Below are 18,054 nucleotides of genomic sequence, written 5' to 3' on the forward strand. Positions count from 1 at the left end.
ATGAACCTGTTGGCTAGAACCTGCTTTTGTGTGACTTCTGACTTTGTATTGTTCGGGCAGAGAGAAACAACTGCCTTCTAGTAACTATAGAGTACTTGCACATCAGCTGAGGATTATGGGTAATGACTCTTTCCATTAGCCATGAATAAACCTACATTCATTCCAGTCGATTCCAGTGAGAATGATCTATCAGTTGCTTCCCAGATATTACATGGCTCACCACCGCCATCTCCAGGACAATTCGGGAAGGGCAACAAATAACCGACACGTCAACGCCCACCCCCACCCCATCCCAGGAGAAATCAAAATAAATGGCATACAATTCAAATGATCAAACTGGTGAGGCTTGAATTCATCTCTTTGAAAGACTGGAGCCTCGGCCAGAAACAGAGCCATGACATGGGTGACCCTGGTTTGTCAGACTGAAAGGTGGAGTGTCCTTTGGATTATCACTGGCATCAGCAAAAAATGAATTACACTCAAAGATCTAACAAACAGCTGTCAAAGCGTGCCCCAAACTGCAGAGAACAGCACTTGAGGCATCGCGTCCACATCTCCATCCTTGCTCGTTGCCCTTCCCTAACTGTTGAGCGGTGGTGGTGAGCCATGAGTTTCTTGAAGAGGATCTGACAGAGGGACAAGGTGATGTCCTCGGCCTGAGCACAACTGCCTGACCAGCTGTGCTTTCCCAGCCCCACACTTCTCGACTCCAAGCACATCTATCCCTCAGGAGAATGAGCTGTGACACAGGAGGAAACGTGGGAGTGTTGGAAAGGCACCGACAGCCTGGTCAGCCTGCAGAGAGGCAGAAACAGATTTGATGAATGAGCTGATATCGTCTGAGCTGAGATGCAGACTCAGGCTTTCAGAGCCACACAGTTTACATTGTTACTGACCGTGGCTTCATGGGCAATGCTCCTGCCTCATCGTCAAAATGGTCATTGGATTGAAAGCCACCTCAGAAATGAGAGCACAGAATCCAGGCTGAGACCGAGGTGCACTGCTGAAAGTTGCACAGTCTCTGGCTCCACCATTTGACGCTCCACCACCACCACACCCCGACCACCCCCACCCCACCTCAGCGGGCTCGACAAGATCCCATTCTGAAAAGATTCCCTCGGGTATCCTGCTCGCTATTCAACGAGTGCCAACAAAACAGACATGTCTCGTCATTCGTTTACTGTCTGCGGGACCTCACCATCTTGTCCGGGAACGTGACTGCTCTGTGCTCACAGCTTTGACTATTCTGAGATGATTAAAAAAAAACTGCACCAACAAGAGTTCTTTCCTCATTATCATGTAAAAGGGAGGAGTTAATATTTGGGGTTCAGTGCTGTTTTATCAAAAAAGCAGCAACATTTTATTTTATTTCATTTTAGGTTGTTTTATATTATTTTATTTAAATTTTGTTTATCAAATTTTAGCCCGCTTGATTGGCACCACTTCCACACATATCCATTCCCTCCACACCAACATTCAGTAACATTTGTGTGTACTCTCTACAAGATGCATTGCAGAAATTCACCAAAGGTCCTGAGACAACACCTTCTAAACCCATGATTACTTGAATCAAGAAGGACAAGGGCAGCATCACCCCAGCAAGTTCCTCTCCAAGCCTTCACCAGTTTGACTTGGAAACATCGTCACTGGGTCAGAATCCTGGAATTCCCTTCCTAAGGACATTATGAGTCTACCTACAGCACACAGACTGCAGCGGTTGAAGAAGGCAGCTCAGCACCATCTTGTCCAGGACAATTAAAGATGGACAGTAAAAACGCTGGGAAAATTAAGAGTAGGCATGATTCGGGACCAGAAAGTGAGACTGTGTTGTCTCAGTTATTCCTGGATATTGATGTGATCACATCTCAAATACTGTATTGTGTGTAGTTTTGGTCTCCTTATTGAAGGAAGAATATAAATGCATTAGAGGTGTTTCAGAGGAGTTTTACCCGATTGATCCCTGGAATGAGGGGGCTGTGAGATGAGGAAGGATTGGAAAGGCTGGCCTTGTTCTCACTGGAGTTGAGAAGAGTGAGGGGTTTTCCTGTCCCACTGTATCCTCCAAATCCCTATCTGCCTCCCTCGTGTGTCGTACCATCCTGCTCCTGACTACACATGGAATTGAACTGTGCAGTCCTGAGGCCTATAACTTCCTTCTGGAGCGAAGTCTCCAGGTATCTCCGGCACTCCCTGATATATCACTGCTTTTTCAATTCAGCCTTCATTCCAAACCCCCTGAGTGGGAGTTCCTGCAGTTTTTTACATTCACTGCAGATGTATTTACCCTGAATCATTTCAATGCAATAAAGAAATGTTGATCTTACTTACAACTGAAAAATATCCATTCCTTCATTAGAGCAGTAATTGTCTTCAGTCTCTGTTTTGAAGTTTCAGTACTTTGCATTTATTAACCTTCCCTAATGGACATGTCCTGAAGCAGTCTATTTACACATTCCCTCATACGAAACAATTTCCAGATTCCTATTTTCTTGTTTACCATTTTGTTTCATTCAAACCAAGTGCACGTGCAGGCTCCCAGCAGCTGAAGTGACAGTCCCAAATCACTTTGGAAAAGCAAAGGTGGACTCCTTCCCCGAGTTCACCAAACTCCCACACTGACCAAACCTCCCAGCATTCCCCTCTGTGCTGGCTGCACTCAGTGCGAGCTGCAGTATATAAGCTGCCCTGTATTTATATTGCTTCTGATTTATATCACTCCATTCTGAAGTGCTGTTGTTCAGGACCTGAGTTAAGCTTACTCATTTCTCAATCGAAAGCTTCCTTCTTTCAGCCTGAAAGAGACTTTACATGTGCAACCAGCAAATGGGACTTCAATGCTGGAATCTGTTTTCAGGATTGATGGGCTTAATGAGTTGATTCAATGAAATAACCTCGTCTCATCTCTTCAGGGGTCGACGTTTCAGGTGTAACCCTTCTTCAGGAAGGGGGAGGGTAGGTGTCAGGGGAGTTGCAGATAAAGGGGTGGGTGGGAGCGAGGTGGTGAGGTGGGGATAGGTTGAGAAAGATAGAGAGTATGACCTGATTGGTCGATGGGAGAGATGAATCCAGAATTATCCCTCCCTTCGACCAACCATGTCCTAACCTCGACCTGTCTCCACCTATCCCCACCTAACCACCCTGCCCCGGCCACTCCCTTTATCTGCAGCTCCCACCCACCCCACTTCCTGAAGAAGGTTTACAGCCAAAACGTCGATTTCTCCACCTCCTGATGCTGCCTGGGCTTGCTGTGTTCTCCCAGCCTCCTGCTTGTCAACCTTGGATTCCAGCATTTGCAGTTTGTCTCTAATCTCTTCAGGGGCCAGGATGAGTGTGAGGAGATTGGGTTTTGATGGAACTACCCACAGACTGAAGTCAAAAAAAGCAAAGTAAGAAAGGCAAGTGGATCAAATTCGAGAGAGCAAATTGTGAGCAAAAAGTAATTGTTACCAGTTTAGCAATTGCAAAGGAGAGAATGACCACATTGAATTGCTTCTGGTGTCATCCTCTGTGTCTGAACATTTCACAGAGCCAGCTCCACATCCTTCCATTGGCTTTGTCATTGAGAGGCAACATTTCCCTTCCCACAGGCCTTTTTAAAATGTCCTGTCCCAGGGAATCACTGAGGCAGAGAATACTTCACCTTTTCTGGGAAAGATAGAGAAATATAGGGTGACAAGGAGCAGTTTCTCCGCCTTCAGGGTCTGACAGAAGGATGTGTGTCGTGTGTGGATTCTGGAGACAGATCACTGAGATATTCCTCACTCCCATCAACACCTGACTTTATCCTGACATCAGTTTCTATTCTTCATTATAAAGTACCCCCACCAGCTTCAGACTGGACATTTCACACCCAGCCCCCATTTCCCCACAATCAAGAACCAATCTTGCCCCATCTCAGGATTGCCCTCTGAATGTGGTGTCAGTGTGCTAATGCAGTGTTTGAATGAAAGAGCCACAGTGGAATCTGGGACTGAATCCAAGGGGTTTCTGAGCCACCAGCAGCCTCCCCGTTGTGTGAGAGTCTGTTTGGATAAGATTTCAGCCCCATTGATTCCCACTGATACTAAAGTCCTCGAGTGAGATTATTGGAGTCACATGTGGACTAAGGAACACAACAGTCAGGTCAATGAGCTGCTCTGGAATCCATCCTGAGCCCTGGATGTCTCTCACTGAGATGGCCCAGGGGTTACAGAATATGACAGCAGAAGGTGGAACCAGTTTATCATTGACTGCCTTCCCCAGCCGTGACTCCCAGACTCCCCAGATTTAACATTCTCAATCTGACTCCAGGGACACACGGGACCATTCCATCGCACTTTAAGAGTAAAGAAAACCCAAGTCTAATTTAAGTAATATTTATTTCCCAAAACCTGTGAAATTGTTATTCTGAGTAACAAGATGCTGCTGATCATATTCATCAATGCAGGGTTCCCAGTAGCTCTGGCCATTTCCAAAGCACACACGAGACAGAGACTGAATCTTCTTGATCTTTATTCCTTTTTGCAGATTTACATTGACAGAAAACAGACTTCAATTAACAGCCCAGACAGAGGAAGCTGCACAAATTCACAGCCAAAATGGAGCTTGAGGAAAACACTTGTGGAGATTTTCTCAATGACATAAGAATCCTGTCCCTTTAAGTAGTGACAGAAGCTTAAATTCGAACTGGCGGCTGAGCAGGAAGGAGATCTGGTTTACTGAAGCAGAGATTTCAGAGGTTCACATTGTTTTGTACAGCTGACAGTTTTCAGCATCTTCGAGAGGTTTTACTTGGCATCACAAGTCATCACTGTCCCCATAAAACACTCCCAGGACAGGGTCAGCACGGGGTTTCATACAGAGTAAAGCTTCCTTTTGATGATCCCAATGAACCCTTGAACCTCAGAAATGTCACCGAGCCAATCCCAAGAAGGAAGAGAGTTGAAATTCAGTGCTGACCATGACCTTTGTCCTGCCAGCTCAGCCCTGTTCTATTTAAAGTTGTGTCTCCTCTGTGGACTGTCTTGAACACTCTACACACATTCTGATCTCCTGATGCTCTTGCTGAGGGGAGAGGGGAGGGTCACGTGGGTGAGGGCACAGGAGAAGCGAGCGTTGGACTCCCAGTCAGACCCAGAGAGGGTCAGCAGGCTGCTGACACTGTAGGTGCTGTCCGAAGCTCGCAGGTAGTTGCTGGTCTGAACCCCGTCCGAAATGACTGCACCATCCTTCTTCCACTGCACCTCCAGCTCATCGGGATAGAAGTGATTGGCAAGGCACACCAGGGTGGCAGTGCCCTTGGCATTGACCTGCTCTGGGGAGGGGGGCAGCAGGGTCAGCTTGGGCTGAGAGTTTTCACGGCCTGAAAGACAAGACAAACAATTTTAATCCCTGCCATTCAAAGGGATTTCAACTCTGAACATTCACTGGCAAAACAATCCATTTGAACATTTGTATTCAATACCTAACAAACCCCATAAAAGGACAGGGCCTTTTAAAATTGCTTCTTGGGATGTGAGTGTCACTGGCAGGGCCAGCATTTATTGCCCATCCCTAATTGCCCCTGAGAGGGTGATGATGAAAAAGAAGGGGCAGTTTTGGATCATTCTTTAGGGAATGAATGTGGGCAGCTGGAAGGGCTATCATTGGGGGAGCATTTCAGTGACAGTGATCAGAACTCAGTGAGATTGAGAGGAAGGATGGAAATGGAGAACCATGGAGCAAGTGTAAAAGTTTTCATTTGGGAACAAAACCATTTTACTGAACTGGGCAGGGATTGGGTAAAAGTGGGCTGAAAGACAAAATGCAAGGGTGAAATTTACCAGGACCTGAGGAAAGCAAAGAGCTGACAGGATGAAATGTGTCCAAATGAAGTCAGGGAAATCCCAGTGATGTTTTATAATCACAGAAAGAACAAGTGAATGAAGGAATGTATGAGGGCCATTCGAGAGCAAGAAGGGAACTTGTGTGCAGTGGTGGGAGATGGAGCAATGGTTCCTCGTGAAAACGTTTGGTTTGTTTTCACAAAAGAGAGGGACATATATAGCAGTAACTGTAGTTCAGGAGAACTGTGCACTATTGGAACGGCATCTTTCACATCTGAAAGACTCCCAGTTCATCCAATGAAAAGAAAGATCCATGCTGTCCCAAAGACATTTCCAGACAGTGTGGGACTTGTTTGAAATGAGGTCACTGTTGTAATGAAGGAAATGTGGAAGCCAGATTGTACACAGCAAGATCCCACAAGCAACAATGAACCAATGAACATTTTTGAGTGATGTTTGTTCAGGAATAAGTATCAGCCTGAATATGTTTCAAAGAGAAAGTAACTCGAACAGTTGGATGGAAAATGAGGAAATGAAAGTTAAAGGAGAAAGTAGGATTACTGGTTAGTGATGGACTTGATTGTTACCAGAAAATAAAAGGAAAGGGACAGAGTATTGTGAATGTCATATTGTACTGAGGAAACTTAAAAGTGCAGGGAAGAACAATTTAGAACAAGCTTAAAGGTTTTGTCTCTTAACACATGTCCCATTCGGAATAATGTAGACAAAGTGGTACCACACAAACCAAGGGAAATCAAGTTTGCGAGGAGTTTAAACTAATTAAAGAAGGTAGGAGCTCAGGAGAAGTTATTAAAGTATCCAGACCAAGTAATAGGATCGAGAGTATGGAAAGGATCAGGAATCGAACTTGAGGCACCGTAGGGTGGAATGGTGGATCAGTGGGTAGCACTGCTGTCTCACAGCTTCGGAGACACAGACTCAATTCCAACTGACTGTCTGTGTGGAGTTTACACATTCTCCCCGTGTCTACTTGGGTTTCCTCCCATTGTCACAAAGAAGTGCAGGTTAGGAGGATTATCCATGGGAATTGTAGGGTGGGTGGGATGCTTTTTGGAAGGTCAGTCTGGGCTGAATGGCCTGCTTCCACACTGTAGGGATTCTGTGATTTCTAAAGGAGATAACTATGTGAAGGAGGCAGTCAGTGCATGACTGAGGCTGTTGTACTTCGATTCATCGAGTTTATGAAACAAGGTAAATGAGCCTGTAGTGCAGGGACGTGGCTGCAAGGGGATCAGGGCTGGGAACCAAATATCCAGGGATGCACATCCTATTGAAAGGAAATGCGAGGGCATAGAGGGTCAAGTGTGAAGGAGGAACTGAAGGTAATCCTTGTTAGTCAGGAAATGGTCTTGGGGAGACTGATGGTATCAAAACTTGTAAGTCCACAGGGGCCAGCAACTCATCAGAGTTTTTAAGAAAGTGGGTGTAGAAATAGTGGACACATTGTTGATCATTTTCTGGCATTCTGTCGACTCTGACAGAGTTCCAATGCACTGGACACTATCCAATGTAATCCCACTTTTTAATAAAAGGAGGGAGAGTGAAAATGAGGAATTATACATGAGGAAAACGCTGGAGTCAGTTATTAAAGATACAATAACCGAGTATTTGGAAAGCAGTGACAGGATTGGTCCAAGTCAGCATGGATTTACGAAAGGGAAATCAGGCCTGACACATCTTCTGGAAGGTTTTGAGGATGTGATCAGTGGAGAATGGACAAGGCTGAATCAATGGACAACAAAAATTGATGAAAAAGTTCAGCAGGTCTGGCAGCATCTGTGGACAGCAATCGAAGTTAACATTTCAGATTGAGTGACCCTCCCTCAGGACCCAGTGGATGTTGTGTTCTGGACTTTCAAAAGGTTTTTGACAAGATCCCTTACAAGAGATTAGTGAGCAAAATTAAACCTCATGGTATTGGAGGTAATGTATTGACATGGAGAGAGAACTCGTTGGCAGATAGAAAGCAGAGAGTTGGAATAAATGGGTCCCTTTCAGAGTGGCAGGCAGTGATGAGTGGGGTACCGCAGGGTTCAGTGCTGGGACCCCAGCTGTTCACAATATACATAAATGATATGGACAAAGGAGTTGAATGCAATCCCTCCAAATGTGCAGATGACACTCAGCTGGGTGGCAATGTGTGCTGTGAGGAGGATGCTAAGAGGCTGCAGAGTGACTTGGACAGGCTGGCTGAGTGGACAAATACTTGGCAAATGCAATATAATTTGGGTAAATGTGAGATTATCCACTTTGGTGGAAAAACAGGAAGTCAGATTATTAGTGAATGATGAAAGTTTAGGAAAAGGTGAGGTGCAATGAGAGTTGGGTGTCATGGTGGAACAGTAACTGAAAGGGGGCCTGCAGGTGCAGCAGGCAGTGAGGAAAGCTAATGGCATGCTGGCCTTCACAGTGAGAGGATTTGTGGACTGGAGTAAGGATGTCTTGCGGAATTAAGGCCTCATCTTGAGTATTATGTGCAGGTTTGGTCTCCTAGTCTGAGGAAGGACATTCTTGCTATTGAGGGAGTCCAGCGAAGGTTCTCCAGACTGATTCCCAGAACGGCAGGACTGACATATGAGGAAAGACTAGATCAACTGGGCTTGTACTCACTGGGATTTAGAAGAATGAGAGGAATCTCACAGAAACATATAAAATCCTGATGGGATTTGACAGGCTTGATGCTGGAAGAATGTTCTTGATATTAGGAAATTCCAAAACTAGGGGTCACAGTCGAAGATTAAGGGTTAAGTTATTCCGATGTTGTGAACCTATGGAATCAAGCGATATGGGGGTGGAGTGGGAATGGGATAATAGATTGCGTAATCAGCCATGATCATATTGAACGGTGGTGCAGACTCAAAGGGCTGAGTGGCCGATTCCTGCAGCCATTTTCTATGTTTCTATGTTTCTAATGATAGGTACATGTGAAGGGGGTGGGAGTAGGGTGAGGGAGGAGCAGGTTTACCCTGTCAAGAAGAACTGAAATTACATCGACAGCAAGAGGAAATATGGAGTTGGAAAGCATAGAATCTGTGTGAGTCAACCTTAGGTCCCACAAAATAGCAAAGGGCTTGATGGGAATTATGTACATGTCTCCTCTCAGTAGTCGGGATGTGGGGCAGAAAATAAATCAGGAGATAGAAAACGCATGTAAGAAAGGGATTATTACAATAATCATGGGGACTGCAATATGCAGGTGGACTGGGAAAGTCAGGTTGGGAATGGATCTCAAGGAAAGGAATTCATGGAATGTCTGAGAGATACTTTTTTTGGAAAAGCTTGAGGTAGAGCCACTAGGAAACAGGTAATTCCGGATTCAGTGATGTGTAATGAGGCAGCCCTGATTGGGGAGCTGAAGGTGAGTGAACCCTGAGGGGGCAGTGACCATAATGTGATACAATTCACCCTGCAGTTCGAGAGGGAGAAGCTGGGAATTATATGCAATAATATCAATGAGCAAGTTAGACAAAGGAGAGCCAATGGACATGATCTGTTTGGGTTTCCAGAAGGCCTTTGACAAGTTGCCACACAGGAGGCTGCTAAATAACATAAGAGCCCATGGGGTTTGGAACCCAGTACTGACATGGATAGAGAGTGGAAATAAATGGGTCTTTTGCAGGATGGCAGCTGGTGCCTTGTGCAGTTCAGCAGAGGGCAGTGTTGGGACCTCAGCTATTCATGTAACAATTAATTATATATTAACGATCTGGGAAAAGGAACTGAGGGCATTGTTCCTAAATTTGCTGATAGCACAAAGATGAGGGGAGGGACAGGGAGAGTTGAGGAAGCAGGGAGGCTGCAGAAGGACTGGAAAGACTCAGAGAGCGGGCAAAGAAATGACAGATGGAATACAAATTGGGAAAGTATGAGGTTATGCCCTTAGGTTGGAAGAGTAGAGACTCAAACTGTTTTCTAAATGGGAAAATTTGGAATTCTGAAACATAAAGGGACTTAGGAGTCCTCTTTCAGATTTCACTTAAGATTAATATGTCAGTTCAGTTGGCAATTAGGAAGACAAATGCAATGTTAGCATTCATTTCAACTGAGTTAGAATACAAGAGCAGGTATGTCCTGCTGAGGCTGTATGAGACTCTGGTCAGACTGCATTTGGAATATTGTGAACAGTTTTGGGACCTGTATCTAAGGAGGGATGTGCTTGCATTGGGGGAGATCCAGAGGAGGTTTATGAGAATGACCCTGGGGGTGACAGCCTGGTCTGTTGAGGAGAGATTGAGGACTGTGGACGTGTATTTGATAGAGATCTTAAGGACATGCGGAGATCATATTGAAACTTACAGAATACTGAGAGGCCTGGATAGAGTGGGCGGGGATGAGATGTTTCCACCAGTAAGAGAAACATGGACCAGAGGGCACAGCCACAGAATTTAGGGATAATCCATTAGGACTGAGATGAGGATGAATTTCTTCTGCCAGAGGTGGTTAATCTGTGGAACTCATGCTGTGGAGGTGAAGGCATTGAGTGTGTTTCGGACGGACATTGATAGGTTCCTGATTGGGAAGGCGATCAAAGATAATGGGAAGAAGGCAGGAGAATGTTCGTGAGAAACACGTCAGCCATGCCCAAACGGCGCAGCAGTCTTGATGGGCCGAATGGCCTAATTCTGCTCTGTTATCATATTATCTTTTGAACAGACTCTGCCAAACCCTGGAACACTGAAAGGCCTGGATTTGAGCCCAGCTGGAGCTGTTTGTCATCAGAACTTTATCAAGGGATAACCAGGGAGTGATGAGAGTGTGCACCCTGTTCTATGTGGGAACTTCAGGATGCTTCCCAGCTCCTGGAATACCATGAATACAGGAAGTGTGGTCAGTGACAGCAGTTGGAGCTCTGGGTTTCGGAGCTTGAGCAGCAGCTGGTGTCAGTGTGGAGCATCCGTGAGGCTGAGAGCTCCGTGGAGAGCACGTTTCTAGATGTGGTCACTCTGCAGCTTCAGAGTATGCAGGGAGAGAGGGAATGGGGGAGCAGCAGACAGTCCAACAGGACTATGCCGCTAGTACAGGAATCCCCTGAGTGCATCCCACTCTCCAACCAGGATTCAGTTTGGAATCCTGATCAGAATGATGGTTCATCTGGGGAGTGCAGCCAGAGCCAAGTCCATGGCACCATGGGGACTCAGCTGTACAGGGAGGCACAAGGAAGACTGGAAGAGCAATAGTGAGAGGAGATTCGAGAGTGAGGGCAATCGGTAGGTGTTTCTGCAGCTGCAGATGTGATTCCAGGATGGTGTGTTGTCTCCCACCCTGAGGGTGAGGGGGAACAGGCAGCAGTTGTGGTCCCAGTGACAGAGGGAGAAAGGGGATGTGGTCCTGCAGTCAGAACTTAGGGAGCTCTGGAGGCAATTAGCAACAGCAGCTCAAAATTGTGAATCTCTGGACTACTCCCAGTGACCAATGCAAGTGAGGATGGGAACAGAAGGATAAGGCAGGGTGTATCTGAGGCTGGAAAGGTGGTCCAGGTGGGAGCGTTTGAGATTCTTGGGACATTGGGAATGAGTTTGTGGGAGATGTGACCTCTATAGACCAGATGGGTTGCTCCTGAACAGAACTGAGCTCCTTGTGGGGTGATTTGCTGGTGCTGTTGGAGAGGGTTTAAATGAACATGGAAGGGGGGGCTGTGGGAACCAGGAGGAAATATCAGGGAGGAACACCAAGGAAAACAGAATCATGCAAGAGATAGATACTCTTAAGTAAGGAATAGTAACTTTCTTGGCCGGGTCACAGTGAGGGAGAGAGTAATAATTTCTAAATCCAACTGACTGTGTGCATGTATGGGCCTGCGTGGAGTATGGGGAGTAAGATTGGGGAGTTACAGACGCATATTACCAAGTGGAAATCTGGTGTTGTTGCTCTTACAGATGAGGCTCAAATGAGGACAGGAGTGGGTGTTAAATATTCCTGGATACAAGGTGTCCAATAAAGATAGGAAAAGGGGAAGAAGGTGTGGGATTGGTTAAGATCGGTGCAGAGCTGGAGAAAGAGGATATCCCAGAGGGGTCAAGGGCAGAATGGATTTGGTTTGAGATAAGGAACAAAAAAGGTGCAATCAGGTTGTAGTGTGCAGTCTGTCGGTCACCAACTAGAGGGAAGGATGTAGAGGAAGAAATCTGCAAGAAATTCACAGCACACATTTGGGTAACTTTAATTATCAGAATATAGAATGAAATCGGAACAGTGTGAAGGGCAGAAAGGGGCCAGAGTTGTGAGAGTGTGCTTGGGTGAATTTTCTCCAACCGTGTGTTCCCATTCCAATCAGAAAGGAAACTCTGCCAGACCTGGATCTTGGGAATGAGGAGGCCCATGTAGATCAAGTATCAGTGGGAGGACATTTAGGGAATTGTATCACAAGGATTAGGGAGACAGTGGAAAAGGACAAAGGACAATCCAGAGTAAAGTCATGACCATGGATCATATCCCATGGATCACCTCCAAATGTCTCACTCTTAGAATTTTCATATTTTATTTTAAAACAGAATATGAATGAGTTACCAATCTAATATTTTGCCGCAGTATTTATGGTTGAGAAGGACATCGAAGTGAAGGAAATTCAGGAAATAAATGTTGATGTCTTGAGAAGAATCCATATTACAGAAGAAGAGATGCTGTAATCTGTTCTTTAAACTCATAAAGGTAGATAAATCCCCAGGAGCTGATCAGCTCCATCCCAGTACTTTGTGGGAAGCTTGGGAAGAGACTTTGACACCCCTTGGTGAGACGTTTGTATTATCAACAGCCACGGGTGATGTGCTGGAAGACTGGAGCATGGCTAATTTTGTGCTGATATTTAGGAAGGTCTGCAAGGAATACCCTGGGAATTATAGACCGGTGAGTCTGATAGTGGTAAGTTGTTGGAGGGGATTTTGACAGACAGGATCTAAATGCATTTGGGAAGACAAGGATTGATTAAGGATAGTCCACATGACTTTGCCAGTGGGAAAACATGTCTCACAAATTTGATTGAGTTTTTTGAAGACATGACCAAGACGATAGCTGAGGGCAGAGTGGTAGACATTGTCTACATGGACTTTAGCAAGACTTTTGACAAGGTGCTGCATGGACAACTGGTTAGTAAGTTAGATCAAGTTGGATCCAGGGAAGCTAACTGATACAAAGTTGGCTTAATGGTTGGAGACAGACAGTGGTGGTAGATAATGGTTGTTCAGACTGGAAGCCTATGACCAGCGATGTGGCAAAAGGATTGGTTCTGGGTTCATCATTGTTCATCATTTATAGAAACAAATTGAATGAGAATATCGGAGGCATGGTTTGTGAGTTTGCAGATGACACTAACATTGGTGGTTTCATGGACAGTGAAGAAGGCTATTTGAGAGTACATTTACATACACATTGAGATAATAAGGAGGTGTTACATTTTGGGACAAAAACCAGGCCAGGGCTAACACAGTTAATTGTGGCGCCATGGGGAGTGTTGTCAAACAGGGAGACCAAGGGGTAGAGGCACATAGAGGATTGAAACTGGTGTCACATGGAGACAGGATGGTGAAGAAAGCATTTGGTACAATTGCTTCTATCGGTCAGAGCATTACGTGTGGGAGTTGTTACGATTCTCCAAGGTATTGATCAGGCCCATTCCCAGTCACCCTGCTATTGGAAGGATGTCATTAAATTGGAAAGGGTGTAAAAAGGATGACAACGATGTCACAGAGACTGGAGGGTTTGAGTTATAAGAAGAGGCTGGTTTGGCCTGGGCTATTTTCCCTGGAAGGTCAGAGGCTGCTGGGTGACATTTTAGAGGTTTATAAAATGATAATGGGCATAGATAAGATGACTAGCTCAGGTTTATTCCCCAGAGTAAGGGAGTCCAAAACTAAACAGCAGAGGTTTAAAGCAAGAGGGGAAAGATTCAAAAGGGACCTGAGGTGCATCTCGTTCACATAGAGGGTGGTGGGTGTATTGAATGAGCTGCCAGAGGAAGTCGTAGAGGTGAGTATGATAACAACATTTAAAAGACATTTGAACAGGTACATGGACAGGAACGGTATGGGGGAAATTAGTGAAATGCAAGCAAATGGGACTACGGGAATAGATAAGGGGAATAATTCATGAAGGATGTGAATATTTTGGAGATGGGGTAAAAAAATTCCCATAGAAGGTTCAGGGATGAGCAATGTCAGTTATGAACAAACTTTGGAGAAGTTTGGACTGTCTTCCTTGGAAAAGTGAAGGCTGAGAGGAAATTTTTTTGAGGAATTCAAAATCAGGAGGTGTCTGGCCAGAGGAAATAGGGAAAAAATGTTCCCACTCATGAAAGTATTGAGAAGGAGAGGGCACAGATTTAAAGTAATTAGTGAGAGAATCAAAAGTGAGATGAGGAAAAACATTCTCAGCCAGCGAGTGGTTAAGGTGTGGAATGCACTGCCTGAGAGTGTGGTGGAGGCAGCTTCAATTGAAACATTCCGAAGGGAATGAGACTGTTATTCGAAAAGGAACAATATGCAGGGTGACAGGGAGAAGGCAGGAGAATGACACTCAGTGAATTGCTCATTCGGAGAGCCGACCCAGACAGGATGGGCAGAACGGCCTCCGTGTGCACTGTAACAATTCTGTGATTGTGTGATTGAGCAGAGTTAAAGCTGGGGGAGGTGGGAGCTCGGTGTCTCACTGTGCTGCTGCTGCTGCTGCTGCTGCTGAGGTCAGTGAGATCAGAGACTGGGACAGGGAGCCAGAGCTCACATCAAACTCTGCCCATGTCTGACACACTGAGACTGGCAGGAGGCTACTCACTGATTTCATTCCATGCTGCAGGAATGGGACCACAGGCTGCAAATGGACAGAGCTCCTCTACACGGTGAGTTAAACTAATTGACTTATATCTTGCTGCTTAAAGGGACAATGGAACGAAAGAAATACAGCTGGACACCCTGTTAGACACAGTGCTCCTTCATCAACTATTTCATTCACTGCAGCTTCTCACTAATACCTTCAACAATTCAGCATTTGTGTTTTAGAAAGTGTGTTTCAGTATTGACAGGAGGATTGACGTTTACTTACTCAGTCGGAGCTTGGTTCCTTTCCCGAACGTAAGCCACAGTGAGAGCTCCCAGTGCAGAGGGTGTACAAAAATCTCTGCTCTTTGCTTCCCTTTCTCACTCACTCTCACACTCTCCCTCTCACTCTCTTTCTCTCTCCCTCATTCATGTGTCTTTCTGTCTCTGTCTCTCTGGGTTGTGTCCAGCTGGGCTCGGGCGGTTTTTCAAATGTATTTTTCAATGTTAAATTTTGCAGTTGTTCTTCACGTGTGGTGATGGAGTATAAGAGGGAAACTTGAGGCCTTCAGTAAATGGTGGACACCACTGGAGTGTGTAGTGGACAGTGACAATCCAGCATGGGTTAGTTTGTTCATTTACATTTATATGTAACTGGATGTGTCAGTACAGGCAGTGGGACTGTGCCTATTGAGGTTTTTGTACGGCTCTGTAACACTGTGTAGGGGGAGCTGCTATACTGCATACAGTAATAGTCAGCGACATCCTCATTCTGAACGTTGTTGATTGTCAGGGTGAAACTGGTCCCTGAGCCCTTGCCGGTGAATCGATTGGAGACTCCTGTGAATCGATTTGTTGCATCATAGATCAGGAGAGAGGGTTTCTGACCTTCTCGCTGCTGGTACCAAGCAAGGTAGCTGCTAATGCTTTGACTGGCCGTACAGGTGATGGTTGCAGTCTGGCCCAGTCCCAATGACAGCACCGGGGGAGACTGGGTCATGGTGATGTCCCCACTGATACCTGAGGGGTCAGAGAGAAACACAGTGAAGTCAGAACTGTCACAGAAAGAGCCTGTCAAACGAGAGATTGTTGGAGACACTGAGCTTTCCTCTGGTTTCAGCTTTTTTCCTTCAATCACAAGTCAGTGGAATTGGAGTGAAATGGAGAGCAGCTAAAGATTCAAGGTGGAAGGAGAGAGATTTGTACCTGCGACACAGAATGCCAGGGGCCAGATCAGCTGGATGTGTGAAATCATGGTGTGTGCTCCTGTCCCTGAGCCTGGTCCCTGATAAACTCTCCCTTCACTGGGCTCTGCTTTATAAAGCTGCAGCCTGTGAGAGTCTGACTGGGTGTTCCTCAGTATGTAAATGGCATCAGGCAGAGAGAGCCACGTCAGCCCCTCACACTTCCTCTTCTCTCTCTCTCTCTTTCTCACTGTCTCAGAGAGTCATTGATGTGAATAGCACTGAATGAGGCCATATGGCCCATTGTATCTGTGCTGTTAAACAGCGATCTGATGACACTAATCCCATCCTCCAGCTCTTGGCCCATTACCCTGGAGGTTACAGCAACACAAGGGAATATCTAAACACTGCTCCAATGTCATGAGAGTTTGTGACTCAACCAGCCTTTCAGGCAGTGAGTTCCCGACTCTCACCACCCTCTGGGTGAAAACATTTCTCCTCAACTCTCCTCTCGCTCTCCAACTTGACTGGGCCTGGACTCACTCGAGTTCAGAAGGATGAGAGGGAATCTGATTGAAACATATAAAATTCTAACAGGGCTGGGCAGGGAGGAGGTTTCCCCTGGTTGGTGAGTCTGGAACCAGGGGACCCAGTCTCAGGGGGATACAGGATAGACCATTTAGGACTGAGATGAGGAAACATTTCTTCACTCAGAGGGTGGTCAACCTGTAGAATTCTCTACCACTGAATATATTCAAGAAAAAGAGAGAGATAATTGTTTTGCATTTTAACAGCATGAAGGGAATGGGGAGAAAGCAGGAATATGGTTTGAGAGAGAGGGTCAGCCATGATCACACTGAATGACAGAGCAGACTCAAAGGGCGAAATGGCCTGCTCCAGCTCCGAGTTTCTGTGTGTCCATGTCTGTGTTACCTTCAATCTCGGTCCCTGGTTACTGAGTCCTTTACTCATGTAAAAAGTGCCTTCCTACCCACACTATCACTGCCCCAAATAATCTTATACCCCTCTGTCAGGTCCCTTCTCAGCCTTCACTGCTCCAAGGAAAACAACCCCAACCTTTCTAATCTTATTTCAAAGCTCACATTCAAGCAGCATTCTGGGAAATCTCCCCGTACCCTCTCAAATACAATCACATCCTTCCCAGAATGTGGTGACCAGGACCTGTCCTCTTCTCTCTCTCTCTCTCTCTTTCTCTATCTATCTCTCTCTCTCTCTCTATCTCCCTTTCTGACTCACACTTACACTTCTTTCTCTCTACCTCTAACTCTCTCTCCTCCACTGTTAATCTCTTTCATATTCTCTTTCTGTCTCAAAGCCACTCCCTCCAACTCATTCCCAGTTCCTCACTTCGTCTCATAATCTCTATTTCTGCATCTTTCTCTGTCTCCGTCACTCACTCCATCTCTCGCTATAATTGAAAGCATCCAAATGTTATCTGCCCCTCTCTATTCCTCCCTCTCTTTCTCTCCCTCCCTCTCTGCATCCCAATCTACAGTCTCTCTCCCTCCCTCTCTGGCATTCTGTCTCTAACCATACTCATATCTCTCTCTCTCTCTCTCTCTCATACACACACACAACCCTACCCTCTCTCTCTTGATTCCCTTCACTCTTGGTATCACACCCATTCTATCTCTTTCTCTCTCTCCATGCCTCTCAGTCACATCTTGTTTCTCTCTCTATCCCTCAACCTCACCATTTCTACCACCCTCTACCTCTCTCTTGGTCCCCTCACATATCTCACACTGTCTCAGATGCTCCTCCCTCTATCCCCGATCTCTCTCTCTCTCTCTTGCACACGCGCGCACACATGCGCACACACACACACACAAACTCCCTCTCTCTCTGTCTCGCTTCTCTCTCTTTCTGACAGTGTCCTGGGTGGTGACAGTTGAATGCAGGATAAATCTCCCTCTGCTCTGCACCACTAATGGACATTAACCCTTTACCCCAGAAGGATGTATTTTCCTGGAGTAACTCCCCATTTCCCACATTGACCAGGGTTTGGCCTCACTCAGGAAGACGGATAGATTCTTGTCAAAAGAAAGGCAATTCTGTGCTGTTGGCCTATTCTCACTGGGGACTAGTTTGGACACAAACCTCATTCCATGAAGGCCCAGCAGAGAGAAGATATCCTCAGGCCATCAGTGTGAGCTGGAGGGACAGGACAGACTCTGACCCACTGACCCATCCTGTCCATTCACAACATGTTCCAAACCCTTTCCCTTTCCTTCCACTTCCATGATGAGTCTCTGAGTCAGGCTGTTTCACTGGGATGAGGGT

At 45.9% G+C, this 18,054-nt stretch overlaps 1 long non-coding RNA gene across 1 annotated transcript; it reads right to left on the reverse strand.

The window, feature by feature from the left end:
* Window positions 1-4,474: 4,474 nt before the first annotated feature.
* Window positions 4,475-14,889, reverse strand: LOC148149244 (uncharacterized). The gene is made up of 2 exons (XR_015758078.1): window positions 14,856-14,889; window positions 4,475-5,341 (listed from the first exon to the last, which is right to left on the reverse strand). It is a non-coding gene; the product is annotated as an uncharacterized LOC148149244 (long non-coding RNA).
* Between the last annotated feature and the right edge of the window lie 3,165 nt (window positions 14,890-18,054).

The sequence above is a fragment of the Chiloscyllium plagiosum genome, unplaced genomic scaffold (genome assembly GCF_037043375.1).
Source record: "Chiloscyllium plagiosum isolate Xiang-an unplaced genomic scaffold, Cpla_swu_hap1 HiC_scaffold_9, whole genome shotgun sequence".
In the NCBI taxonomy this organism is placed as follows: Eukaryota; Metazoa; Chordata; class Chondrichthyes; order Orectolobiformes; family Hemiscylliidae; genus Chiloscyllium; species Chiloscyllium plagiosum.